This window comes from Larus michahellis, chromosome 8, assembly GCF_964199755.1.
Source record: "Larus michahellis chromosome 8, bLarMic1.1, whole genome shotgun sequence".
Taxonomy (NCBI): domain Eukaryota; kingdom Metazoa; phylum Chordata; class Aves; order Charadriiformes; family Laridae; genus Larus; species Larus michahellis.
Genome location: NC_133903.1, coordinates 41,808,734 through 41,822,454, shown reverse-complemented (window position 1 = coordinate 41,822,454; position 13,721 = coordinate 41,808,734).

Sequence of the window (13,721 nt, the reverse complement as noted above, 5' to 3'; positions counted from 1 at the left end):
CTGAGCAAGGAAGAACTAGAAAAAGAAGTTAGCTGTGACGAGAGAAAGCTAATCCAGCATATTTCTCCACAGAGTAAGGGGAAATATGGATGAACCATAACTCTGCTTCATGAGAACATTGCAAGGTGCTCATGCAGCCACGCATGCTTTTCTTAAAGTAGTAAATAGAGAGCAAGTCTCTTTTAATAAAAAAGAAAAAGTTACAATCAAAAAATGCATCTCTTTAATTTTTAAATTAGTTACAAAAAGCAAAGAGTAAAAAATAACCATTTCAAATACCGTTGACACTTTGCGAAATGCTTCTTCAAGTGTTGCAAAGTACATTTGGCCAGGAGACTGCCATTTTCAACAGTGAGGAAAAGGCGCTAGAAAAGTCACATGATTTCTCAAAGTTTAATTTCACATATTGGTTTTTCTTACTCAATTTAAAAAGAAAACAAAATCATAGCACTGGCATCCAGTAAACTTCAGAGACTCAACACTTCACTTCTTACTATCACTTCAGGAAAAGAGCTGTGGAATAAGTTCTGAGAATAAGATATATCTGAGCAATCACAGATGGTATTCCAAGGACTTTCATCCAGTACCCTGTACGCAAGCCTGGATATTATGTGTGCTCCTGCAGGCCACAATTTGCCCAAGTACTTATGTTTGCACTGTGTGTATATTGTAGTCACGTTGAGACAATAGATCATAAAATAAAAACACTGGCTTCAGCATTAGCATGTGCTAGAGGATAAAAGTAAGAAAATTAAATCTTCTGTTTGACTAACATTAAATTAGAAGTGAACTGAGAAAAAAAAAATGAGTTCAATTAATAATTTACTTGATGATGAAATTAAGATTAAAAATTATTTTAAAATATACCAAAGGAGAAGAAAAATATTATCTGCATTTGATATCACAGTGATATGAGAAGTTACCTGAAAGAAGAGCCACTTTAGTTAATTTTCTTTGTACAAAAGGAGAAAAATATGGACATAGCACAATTAGCCCAGTATATTATGACTCTTTGTACATTCAGAAATGAAACTTGTTATTCTGCTTTCATATCCATTTTATCCCTGAAAGCCTTTTATTTAAAGCACTTGTAATTTAAAGTATGTGTGAGAGCATATTTGCATTTAGAAATGGAAACAAAGGTACGTATTATTTTCAGAGGAGTCAAGAAATGCTGCATATATTTTCTTCACAACGTAAACCAGCTGCATTTGCCCCCGAGTCACACCCTGAGAATGGCTACTCACACTAAAAGTTGCAATAGAGGATTTTTGAAAGGGCATTCATACGATTAGGTGCCAGATCCTCAGTAGACAAGTGGGCAAAACTCAGTTTTATGTGCTAATCTTATGACCTAATCTCATTCCTACAGAAGAACATGTATTTTGGTAGAGATGTGGAGTTTTTAAAAAAAATCCACCCCACCCCCCCACAATACACTGGAAAACTAACTTCATTAACTCAGCTTAGTAGAGATTTAAAAATTGGGTCTTACGAAATGGATATCAGCCATTAGGTGAATATTAGACAATATGTGCTCAGCAGTACTCCAATCTAACAGCTGCCCCAGCTGAATCAGTATAATGCTTCCTTTTCGCTGTGTTATCTCTTTAGTAATATTACATTATTATGGCCAGATCATCAAATGGTAGAAACTGGCAGAGCACTATTGATTTCAGAAGAGCTATACTAACTTGCACCAGCTGAGATTCTGGCTCTCTTAATGGAAGTGCATTATAAACTTAAAACCATAGCTAGAACTGTATGGATCATCTAGGTGTAGACAATATTCAAAATACCAGAGCAACTATAAGAAAAACAATATAAAGAAATATATATGACGAGGCTTACACTGAAGAACAGACAAAGCAGCTCAGGGATCTGTTGTTTTAAATATGGGGGGCATTGTTGGAATGGCTGAATGTTGTTTCAGATTGCTCAAAAAGATTATCTTGAAATAAAAAGACTGATGCAATTCGAAGTGAGAGCCACCTGCAGCAACAAATTACAAAGCAAGCAGCAAGCACCACTGAAGCAGATCATTCAAACAATAAATACAACTAAAACTATCTGAATACCTTTCAAATACAGAGAATAAGCAGCAATTCTGTTGATACAGAACAATTTAAATATAGACATTCAAAAGAAAAGTTGCAAACGTTTTTTTAAAGGTACGCACAATGCAATTTCAGAAGCTCTCTCCATTTCCATACTAATTTTGAGATTTGGTGGAACTCACACCCTTGTGATGTCATTTAGACCATATAGAGCACTCAAACCTTCACTGAAACAAACAACACTGTTCGGCTTCCTCTGTGCTGGATTATAGTACCTTTGCCCACATTAATACTCAGTTTTGCAGGTATTTCTCTGGTGCCCTGAACTGAGAACTTACATACATCAACACATTAATGCACAAATTCCTGTCACTACTGCCAGGCCTTTAAAGTATAAATAAGCTGTGGGAGGTTGGTGGACACATTTCCACAGACTTCTAAAATGGTCAATTTCTCATGAAATGTTTCACTCCCATACTCATCACAGACTTTGTTATACAATACCATTTCTATCACATATCACAATATGATTGCTGTTTTGAAAAAGTGCTATATGCCACAAATAAGTATAATTTTGGGTCTCCAGTCTCATATCAGAAAAATCTGATTCACATATTCCTGGGTCACAGGAGGATCCTTACAGCAGTTTGCAGCCCCTGTAGTATGGGTAAAATAGCAGGACATATTTTATACAACTGTTAACATGGCACACGCCTAGAGCATCATGTGAGGCAAGAGGCCGAAAGATGGATCAAAACAGCAATAGCCAGCCCAGCAGAGGCATGGCCAGAACTTTCAAGGTTTCCTTAAAAAAATATATAAAATTGTACCGGGAACATTAAACTGCTCCAGGTTTCTCTTTTGATTTAAACTGTACTTGGAAGCACAGAGCACACACACATATATACATACGCACATATAAAATAACAGCCCCCAAAAGACCAGAAGCCAGGACAAATTATGATCCTTCATCCTTCTATAGACAGGCATCAGAAGGATTTGGCATCAATTCACGCCGCATACAAGTTCAGCTCCAGAGTTAGTACTCGGAACGGGAACACTGGGTGCTGAAGGAAGTAAACACAGACCATAGTGATATAAGGGAAATACACAGAGTGTTGGGAAGGGGAAACAAATGGGAATCTTACCTAATTTGACGAAAAAAATAAAAGTAAATAAATAGTAAACGTATATTAAATACCTAAACAAATACATATGAAATATATAAAAATATTTTAAAGTATCCTATCAAACCGAGGACAAAACTAGTATGTGGGGAACACTGTGTGATTATAAAGAGAGCTGTCTAACGGTACAGCATATTGCATATTCCAAATGTATTAAATATAGTTGATCGTTAAAGCCACTCAATGGGAATGTTTCAAGCACCTTTCTTCTTTATGTATTTTTAGGTAACAAGTGCTTTGCCCTCTGCTAAGTGAGATATTTTTTAAGAAATGTGTTTTTATTTCTATGTATAAAGCACCTATGAAAGTATGGACATCATTAGCAAAACTGATGCTCCTCACAGAGGCTGTGGCTTGACCTCAGCTGAAACAGGAGTCACCCTTGGGCCCAATTCCATTTGGACACTCTTGAAGTCAGCTGAAGTCCTTTTATCCCCTCCATAAGATTCAACATATAGGACTGTTACCAGGCCTACACCATTAAAAGATGCCAGGAAATTAAAAATTCAGCTGGTGTACATAGTTTCAATGGTACTGAAAAGCACTTGGAGACATAGCCAAAGACAGCCTAAAGCTAATGAGTGCACATGGGTTTAATACCATGGCCAACGTCAGTCTTTCTACACCAGTACTGCTCATACCAAAAAGCAAACAGTTGTAGGCTGAGTAGTCAGGATCTCATGATTACAGATACATCTGCACGTTTCTTAACAGAAAGAATAAATTCATAGGGACAGGTAGAAAAAAATGTTTTGTCAGAAAAATATACCAGTTATAGTGCTTACTAGAAGCCATTAAAGGTATAATGAAAAGGATGTAAAGTAACATTAACATCAAATTTAAGCATAGCATATTTTAGTTTTGAGGACTAATCACAGAACGAAGTCCTGTATTGGATAGTGTGTGGACCACTCTAGTACTTAGGGCTCAGTTCATTCCGGAATAGAAGCAGAAAAGTAAGTGAAAAGTTGTGAGCTTTTAGGGTGTATAATCTGTCTTCCTGCTCCATAAGGAACTAGAGAACTTATCGAATTGGTTCTTAGATCTATGCAACACAAGTCTGCGTGTTACTCATGCACAGTAAAAAATGGGAAAATTCATGATGGCATAAATAATATGCTTATGCAAGCTCACTAACAGTCATACTGCACTTATTTTCTGCTGCAGGTGAGGAAAACTATATTATTTCTTTCTGCATCCAATCTAAAGACAGACTGACTTTCTAAATTCCTCTGAAAGAAAATGAATATGAATAATTCGACATTATTTTTACAAACTCTGATTGAGAAGATGCTAAATCAAAGCAGAACAGACTAAATCAAAGTATTCAGAATTTCTGCATAGTGGTTTTCAAACACAGAGTAAATATTTTTCTAATATTATTGTACAGACTGTCATGTTGTAGCTACTTTATATAAATTTTACTGCTTGATTGAAACATGGTAATTATCCATTCCTCAAACTTACGTGATATTTATAGGGTCCAACGGTTCTGCAGATGAATTTTTTACCTTTTTTATTAAGTACAAAGGCTAATAATTAAAAATGGAAATAAAAGGCAGTGAATGTCTACACAGCTATCTAAATAATTAATTCATACTTTTAATATTTTTACTCTGCTAAATTCTTCTTCTTGGTACTACTGCATTCTCTGTTATACAGACAGTTCCCCAGACATTTAAACCCCAGCTAGCGTGACTCCTACTTTTCATTTGGTCATGATCGTACAAATACTGTGGAGAGTCCTTTCCCTCTTGATCAAATTCTATAATACACTACTGGGGAAAAAAGGGGGGGGGGGGGGTAGTGTCCCTTTCTACATGTCCCATTTGAACTTCCATAGCAGAAGATTGCAAAGATGGAGCTCCCATTGGGACCTTGCTCAGAGTTATCTTCAAGATACAACACGGTAATGTGTCACACGTGAAGGCTGGCTGGCTACACTCCACAAGAATTGCATTGAACTGTATGTAAGATTTCAAATCCAGTAGCCTCCAGATGTTGATAAAGGAATGGCAGTTCTCCCTAAATCCCGCCTATATTGGCTGATTTAAACTTGACATGCCCTTTTCAACACACAGGCCAAGGTCTTTACTACAACTGTAAAGAAGAAAATTAATATATGTGAGGAGATGGCAGGATGCAGAGAGGAAGGAGCACCTACCCTTTTTGCCAATAAATATGATGTCAGCACAGCAGAATGCACTTCTGTGTCCTCTCTCGAAGGAGGTATTATAGACTTCCAGTAATAAACTTCTCATTTGATGCTTAAAGGTTATTTTTTGTATGACAAATAAATGTCTCCTTTCCAGACTGCTATGAATCAAATCGTGTAATATACAACCAAGGCTGGAGATGACAAAGACCTATTAGGTCATCTACAGTGTGTTCCTTTTCCAATGAAAGATTGCTCCCTGTAGTCTTCTGGTCCATTCTTCAATTTACTTTGAAGAGTTTCCAGCAACGGAGATTCCGCCTCTTCTTCAGTAAGCTCTTCTGGTATCACAGAGATTCAAGTTACAAGAAGGAATTCTCAGCTGTTATGCTAACATTTTTATAGATGCCAAACCCCATTTCTTGCACTTCTACCACTCTTGCTATCATACATCTTTTTTTTTATTTTTTATTTTATTAGCTAACATCCATTGAAAAGCCATTTTTTTCCCCTGTGTATTAGGGTTTTTCCTTCCCATCTCCGTCGCACATTGTTTTCCTCCCATACTTCTTTCCTGTCATAGCTTGTTCTCCTTCTTCCTTCCCCAGGTAAATCTCATTTTGGTTTATATTCCCATAATTCTGCTTTCATTAGAGTGATTATATTATTCTTCCACTCTGAGTGCTGCTTGCAACTATCACTAATTTAGTATCATCTACAAATTTCATTAACAGGCTGTTTGCCTTCCCTAGATCAATTCAACAACAATGAATTCAACTGGGTAATATTTTCAATTTATTATTGTAAATTTGTACCCAGGTGTTTTGATCAATTGTGAGAGAGTATAAGTACATGATTTCTATTTCCCACACAGTGTTTGCTAATTCTGTTCAGTTTCCTAGATAGGTCAGCATAGCTGCCCCATTAAAACATGCTTCCAAGTAACCTACTTGAAATGTTTATTCGCGTGTATGAGCCTACGTACATCCGATATCTTTATTCTGCATGTGTAAATAGGCAACTGATTTTTGTTTAGTTGGTTGGGTGGTTTTGCCTTGAATTTAGAAGCAGCAACTACCACACACACAGAGTAATCATTACCAGAGAGAGAGGACATTTGTGAGTTTTCAGAAATAGTAGCTGGGATTTCTGGTTCCCAAGCTAAGCTGCTGCTGCTGCTGCAAAAAAAAAGTTTTTAATTTAAGCATGATACTGTATTTCCTAACCTCAAAAAACATTTCTCTTCCTAACTACACAGCAATGACCACATTGACCACTTTTATTTAATTATTATAAAGATTCTGTCTCTTGTTAGTAAGAAAGAAGATAAGAAAAGTAAATTCAGATTGCAATCTGGGTGGTTGCAGCACATCAGTTATATTTTGGGGTGCAAAGTCAACAAACACATTCAGGAGAGCAGCACTAGTATATGGCTACCTCAGTCACAAATAATGCGTGGAAAGCAACTACCAAAGCAGTGAGTGTCTTGGATTAACTTTCAAAATGGACTTGTGGCATTACTCTTTAGCGTACTTGAACAAAACAATATTATTTTGAATCTGCACTGAAAGTTACAGGTTTTGGCAAAACAAATAAACCAATCTTATTTCTATTAATATTTCTACTAATTCCCTACCGATGATATTTAGCGAAGAAGGAAGGCAAGTGAAAGAGAAGAGTCAACATCATATTGGAGAGCGTTGGCTTTCAATTCCAATGCAGTATAAGGAAGTTATTAATGAGGTATTTAACAGTTTTATGTTCTCACACATTGCTACTGAGCTCACTCGAAAGAGCCTCTATAATAGCCTTACCAGCTTCCCCTAAGAAAGGATGCATGGCCTTTGAGGTGTCCTGTGGGAACCGTGTAAAGGACAGGGCCATCACAGTATGCAGCTCTTTTGTTGGTTTATTCATGCTCTTACCCCAACACTGATCACACAGAGATCCTTTGAAGCCGGATGGCTTGCACTGCACCTGACCTTTGTGGTTCCATTACTGACTCCACACCTCCTTTGCTAATGGACTCTTCTTCTTTAGAAGAGCATCTATATTCAGTTTGGCTAGCTGCTAACGTTCCCTTCCTGAAATGCTAGTAAGCCTCGAGGGTTTGTCTTGAATCTTTATCCTGCCTGGAAGTCCTGTAATCTAAATTAAACCTATTCCCACCTCTTCACCTTTCCCAGTCCCTGAACTGCTTTAAGCCTTATCACTAGCTCACAGAACTCTTAATTGCTTTCCCCATTCTCGCAGTCCCTTTCATCTTCACATCCCTTTCCCACTGCCTCCAGCCTCTATTTTAAGAAATTTCTCGCCCAAAGACAGAGGAAAAGGGGAAATTAAAACAGATGCTCAAGCAACTGTTATTTATACTTCCTTTATCCCCACATAAACCATCATGCAGAACCTCTAAACAGAATATGAACATCAAACAGCTTGATTCTGCTCAGAAATCCCTATCCCATGACATTCTAACAGGTTCTGCACAGTAGGACTCAACGCTGCTGTTGGTGTTTCTGCTCAGCATGGAGGAGCAGTCCTGTCCCACAGACCATACACTCGAAATAGGTAGCAAAGAAAAAGAAGTAAATTATCCTCATTTTAAAGAAAGCAGACTAAAGCACTGAGCCAACTAAGAAAAAAAAATGCATTTATGCCTGAAATATAACATTCCCTCCATGAAAAACGTCACAAGGCAAACATAATTCTTTACTCTTGTTTGAAACTGTTTAATATTGACTTTTAGTTTAATTTCTGGTAAGAACTTTTTAGATGTTGAAATGCAAAACTTTAAGCACTAAACTAGAGCACTGAGAGAACATGCACCAAAACAGCAAACTATCAACTTCAAGCACTTAATGAGATTTATTAGAAAATATCCTGAAAGAAATATAAAAACATGCATATGCCTTACGAAGTGAGGCAAGTGACCCCAAATGATACTTTTTTATTACTCTTTTAAACAACGAATTTCTAGGATCCGCAATATTTAAACATGGGGATCTTCAGCACTTTTCTTCATCATTTTACCAAATGTCTATCAAAAAGCAAGAGCTACCACAGAGATTAAAGAAGGCAACACTTTACTGATGTGAACCTCACACCTTTAAGGATTCCACACACCATTCTCTTTTAGTAAAACTAGGCTGATTTAGATTTAGATTGGTCTCTTTAGAAACCAACCTGTTGAAGGCAGGAACTGCCCCGAACTGCCCCTGCTCCCTGCCCAGCACAGTGGTGTCCCAGCCTTGCTTACGGTCTCTAACAGACACTGTAATTCAAGTAAGCAATAACTGATGGATTGGCTGTGAGTTCAAGAGGATTATAGCAAAGCTCACTTGGGTTGCACTTCCTCTGCCGTGTTTATTATTGCAATTATTACTGTCTTTCAGCTTAACCTCTCCCCCCACTTCTCCAATTTTCATCTGGGACCTTTACATTCAGTTGGCTTGTTGTATGTTGTGCCTTTACTTTTGAATTCCAACTTATGGTTTTAGATTAATTCATACTGGTTTATTTTAATATCGTACCATGTGGGAGTCAAAATGGGGCACGAGGGCCTCTTAAGACCCAGAAAGGCAGCTGGCTCCACTTGCAGAAACAAGGAGCCACAGTGAGGGAGGTGAGCCCATGAGAGTCATTTTTAACCAGAGTTTTAAATGGCTGTTTGTTTTCCATCTCAGGAGAAACAGAGAGAATTTCTAGGTGAGACAGAGAGGCAGCAGATGTGGTCCTGATACCTTACAAAAAGCAGGAAAAGGAAATGCTACTCTTTCATTTGCTCAAAGATAAGAGGTTCATTACAAAATTCTAATTCTACACTTGTATTTCTGACACTTGCCACGGCCGGTAGGGGCTAGGAGCAGCTGTACCAACGTCCCCTCATCTTTCAGAATGACCATGCCTTGACTGACATACAGGGCAGTTGGGTTTTGCAGTTTTCTGGTTTGGTGGGGTTTTTTTGTTTTTGTTTTTTTTTTTTTTTAAAGCAAGGAACATTAAGGCACAAACACAGATGTCTTTCAAATATACCTAAGAAAGGGTTTGTTATTATTTTGCTCGGGTATACTAGGCTCAATATTTTGAAGCTTGGCCATTTATTCGTTCCCTTAAATAAATATACGTCTGCCTTGAAAAGAGCAGGAGATGAAGTCAACTTGTTGAAATGTTTCTCATTTCCATGCAGCATATACAGTATGATAAGCAGTTAAAACTAAAAGTAATATTTGGTATTTGGTATGTCAACATCATCACTTTCGCTGTCAAATACTTCAAAGTCCAACACAACAAGACAATTTAAATGGGTTCCAAGATGTAAATATCTTGGGACAAGGTCAAACAAGGCGGCAAATATTTGTGCGTACTACACAATTCTGCCTGATGAAAAACAAACAGGTGTGGATATTTATTTTTTTGTCAATGCAATAGTAAAGGGCAAATGTGGAAATCCATCCTATACACAAATATTTCTAGCTTTAAAAAAATCAACGTTTCTTTACCAAGACTCCTTTTCTATTAGTTCAATACCTACTGACTACTGATCTCATCTCTTGTCCACCTCCAAGAATGAAGGAAGGCAAGGTTATATGCAGTCTTCCACTCCTCAGATTCTGGAAAGATCTATGGCCCATTAAAATCAAAAACAGTACCACCACCACCACCTTCAACAGCAGAGTGACTATTGACAGGCTTTAAGGGAAATTCTTGTGTATACCAATACCACAATGTGAGGGACTCTATTATGACAAAAAAAGAATCAGGTCATCAGTTTTTTAAAAACATAGCAAAAATTCTGTATCTAAGATACCTATTGTACAAGTGGTGGCATCCAACAAAGGAAAGTGGACAGCACTTATTGTGTGATCTATGGTTCAAACAGTTAGTTATTCAGCAGACATAAAACAAAACTCCAGACTCATGGTCCATTGGTAAAACTACACTGCAACAAATAGGATTTTTGCCTGAGGTAGGACAAAGCTGAGCCCCATAATCTTTTGAAGCACAACATCCTCTCCACGACAAATGCTTAATTTATAAACTGGTGGACAAAATATTAAGTGAAGGGTTCTGATAGTGAAATAATAATGTTCAATATGCCCGCAGCCATACCATCTCCAACTATGATCCCATCAGGTCACACAAAGTACGCCGGGTCAGCTTAGGTCAGTGTTTGAATCAAACACCTCCAGAAGAGTGCAGGAGTTGCAGAAGCGTTACTGTGATTCAATTCATAATAGAGATCTTTGCTTCAAATCAGGCTACATACTCACAGTAAGCTAACCATACCTGAGTTAACTCCTCTTAAATTAATTATCCTCACTCAAGATACACAACATGGCAAACTTTATAAAATCGTTATTAAAAATAAATGTTATTATCAAAGGCTGCAGAATCAGATTAGATTATTCAATTATTAGAGGAACTAATGTACCAGAAAAAAAGATTATTATTTCATGAGCTGCCAAATTCTGCTAACTACTGCTGCTGTGTTTACTCCCTTTCAGTTAACCAACTGAAATGAGAATTATTAGAACCTTCAACATCAAGGCTTCATGCTAGACCAAACTCAAGTTAGAGTTAATATTCAAGTAGTAAATGGAGTCTGTTCTTCAATGACAACAGGCTTTCATTAATGACCCAGTATCTAAACAGAATGCTACACAAAATCGGAGACAAAGGTGTCACCTTTATTTTAATCCGCACCAACAGTTTATTGGTAAAAATTATATGCTATATGTTATGCTAAGCCTTTTAATCTGTACCAAAGCAGAGATGAAATAGCCCACTAATCAAGTTCTCTAACACTGTTTCAGTGAAAGGCAAATCAAAGCTTAGAGGCAGCTTATGGAGCTATTTCCTAATGCCCCTCAGATACTAACAGCAACATAAATCTCTGCTGAGACCAGAACTACCTGCTGGCGTGCATCTCCTCCCTGCTCCTGGAAGGCGACAACTAATAACAGCCATTTGCTGCTGGTAGGAATACCTGCCAGGATTAAAGCGAGGAGGCAGACTGGAGCAGCTAGTTTCAACTCTTCCCAGAGGCAGCCCCAAAACTATCACTTTTGAGCCGAGACCAGAGGGTCCCCTCTCACCTTTACCAGGAGGAGGGAACGCCTGGATTCGGATAGGCAGCAATGCCACCAGCAGCTGCCTTCTCCAGAAACCTGTGCCTGGGCAGAGGCACGGGGCAGAGTGGGTTAGCAACCTCGTCTGGCCACACCCCATAGCTCAGGCTTAACGCAAAAATCATGTTTACCAATTGCCAAAGGAAGAAGAGCAGCGCCCTCAGTGTGGATGGTCCAATGGAGGCAATTACGTTTCATTTTCATGCGATTTTAAACACGGCATAAGATCATACATATTGGGAGAAACAAATTACAGGTAATTCTGACTTACTCTAGCCAACTCATAAACCACAATCAGACTACGCCCCCAGAGCAGGCAACAGAACTAGACCCAGCTAAGCTACATGTGTCAGGCTTAATCATTTAGCAAAAATTGGTAAAGCATTTCTTAATAGAGACTGTGATAAATGTTGACAAGGTGTCCAAGACACATTTATGTTATACAGTTTTATTTTAACATAAAAAAGAAACTGAGCTTTGTTTTATCATTCTGTTACGGTACCACACGGACTCTAAACTGCTTCTGGAACAAAATACGATGTTCTTACTGCTGCTGCATGACACTAAATACAAACTAACAGTGCCTTTTATAATTAAGTCCATTAATAGCTGACTTCCCTGCATTTACAGGAAGATGAACAAAACCGTCCTGATATTACCCTCAGAGGGAAAAGTTCTTTGTCTCTTTTCAGACAGTCTGTCTACAAATACCATCCTGTGGTAAGTGAAGTTGCAAGTACATTTGTCTGATACTATGTAATGGCAGTTTCATTTAAAATAATAGATTTCACTTAAATTCACTATTATTATTTCTAGTCGGAAGAGGAGTCCTCTGCAGAGGACAGAGAAGTTTAATTTCAGTCAATACATCTGCACCATTTGAAATCAATATCTATAGAAGATATATTAAACTTCACTTGAAAAATGCCAGTAAATAGATCCAATTATCAAATTATTTTTTTTATATATTCATGAAATAGGAATAGTCATTGTCAAGATAAGCAATCCATTAAATGAATGACTGATTTGTCTAGTAGCTGGAAAGATTTAATCTTTAGAGTATGGGAAATCTATAAAAGCTGTAAAGTCAACAATATATGCTGACCACAGAAATTCATTATTTTTAGGGAGACAGCTATTCCACAAACTAAGCAGCCTCTATATAAGCATCACAGTTTACTTTATAAACATAAATTAAGATGAGCTCGAGATGTTCATGATGTCCCTAAACTGTGTTCTAAAACGGGAGATAAAGTAACTGGCTACAAAAAACTAATGAACCCTAGTTTTGAAACGGCCAATGTATGGTGCTTGAATTTCCTGGGGGGTAGGTGGCTTCCTCTAATTTTAGATTATTAGTTTTGTTTTTCCAGTGTTTTGAGACAAAAATGTTGGGCTGATGACAATAGTGGCAGTGACAATAGCAGAGAGAGAACACAAGCCAGGAGCTACACTTGCTGTTATTCACCCTCTCAACAATATAGTCCTAAATACACCAGTCAGTTTAGAAGCCTCTCTACAGTAAGACTTTCCTCATTTCTCTAGTTTATTTTTTATTTTTATAAATATTTTTTATCAACATCAAAGAGAGAGAAAGGAACGAGATTTTTCTTTTAGTTTCTATAAGTAATCAGCTGTCAAGTGCTACTGATACTGCTTCACCGAATACAACTGAGCAGCAGCACTTAGCCAACATTATGAAACGTGGTTCTCAAGAAAGACACTTCATACATGCTCACAGCTTTAAATAGTTTTAGGGCTCTCTTCATCATAAAAGAGCTGCAATGCCGCTTGCTAGGGAAGCTTTTAGAGTGACTGAGGCATGAAGACTTGGCTTTTGCACCTAAATGAGTTATTCTGTACCAGAATTATCAGCTAGATATAAGTAGTCTGTGAGCACAAGGACAAAGGGTGGGTAAGACAAGCTCTCCTCTTCTGCATAGTGCTAAACCTGATTCATTCTGGAAAAAGAGCCAGTATTTCCAATTGCGCCTACCTGCAATAAGGACTCAAATTTGCGAGTTGCTGAGCAAGCACAGCTGCCTCTGAGGCACCGTGCACAAAGGGTGCTTAGCATCCCGGGAAATCAAGACCTAGCCTGCTTTTAATGAGCTCAGAGTACCTGCAGTTCCTATTGGTTTTACTGGGAGCTCCCTTAAGAAACCATAAAATCATGGTTTAAAAAAAAATGGGA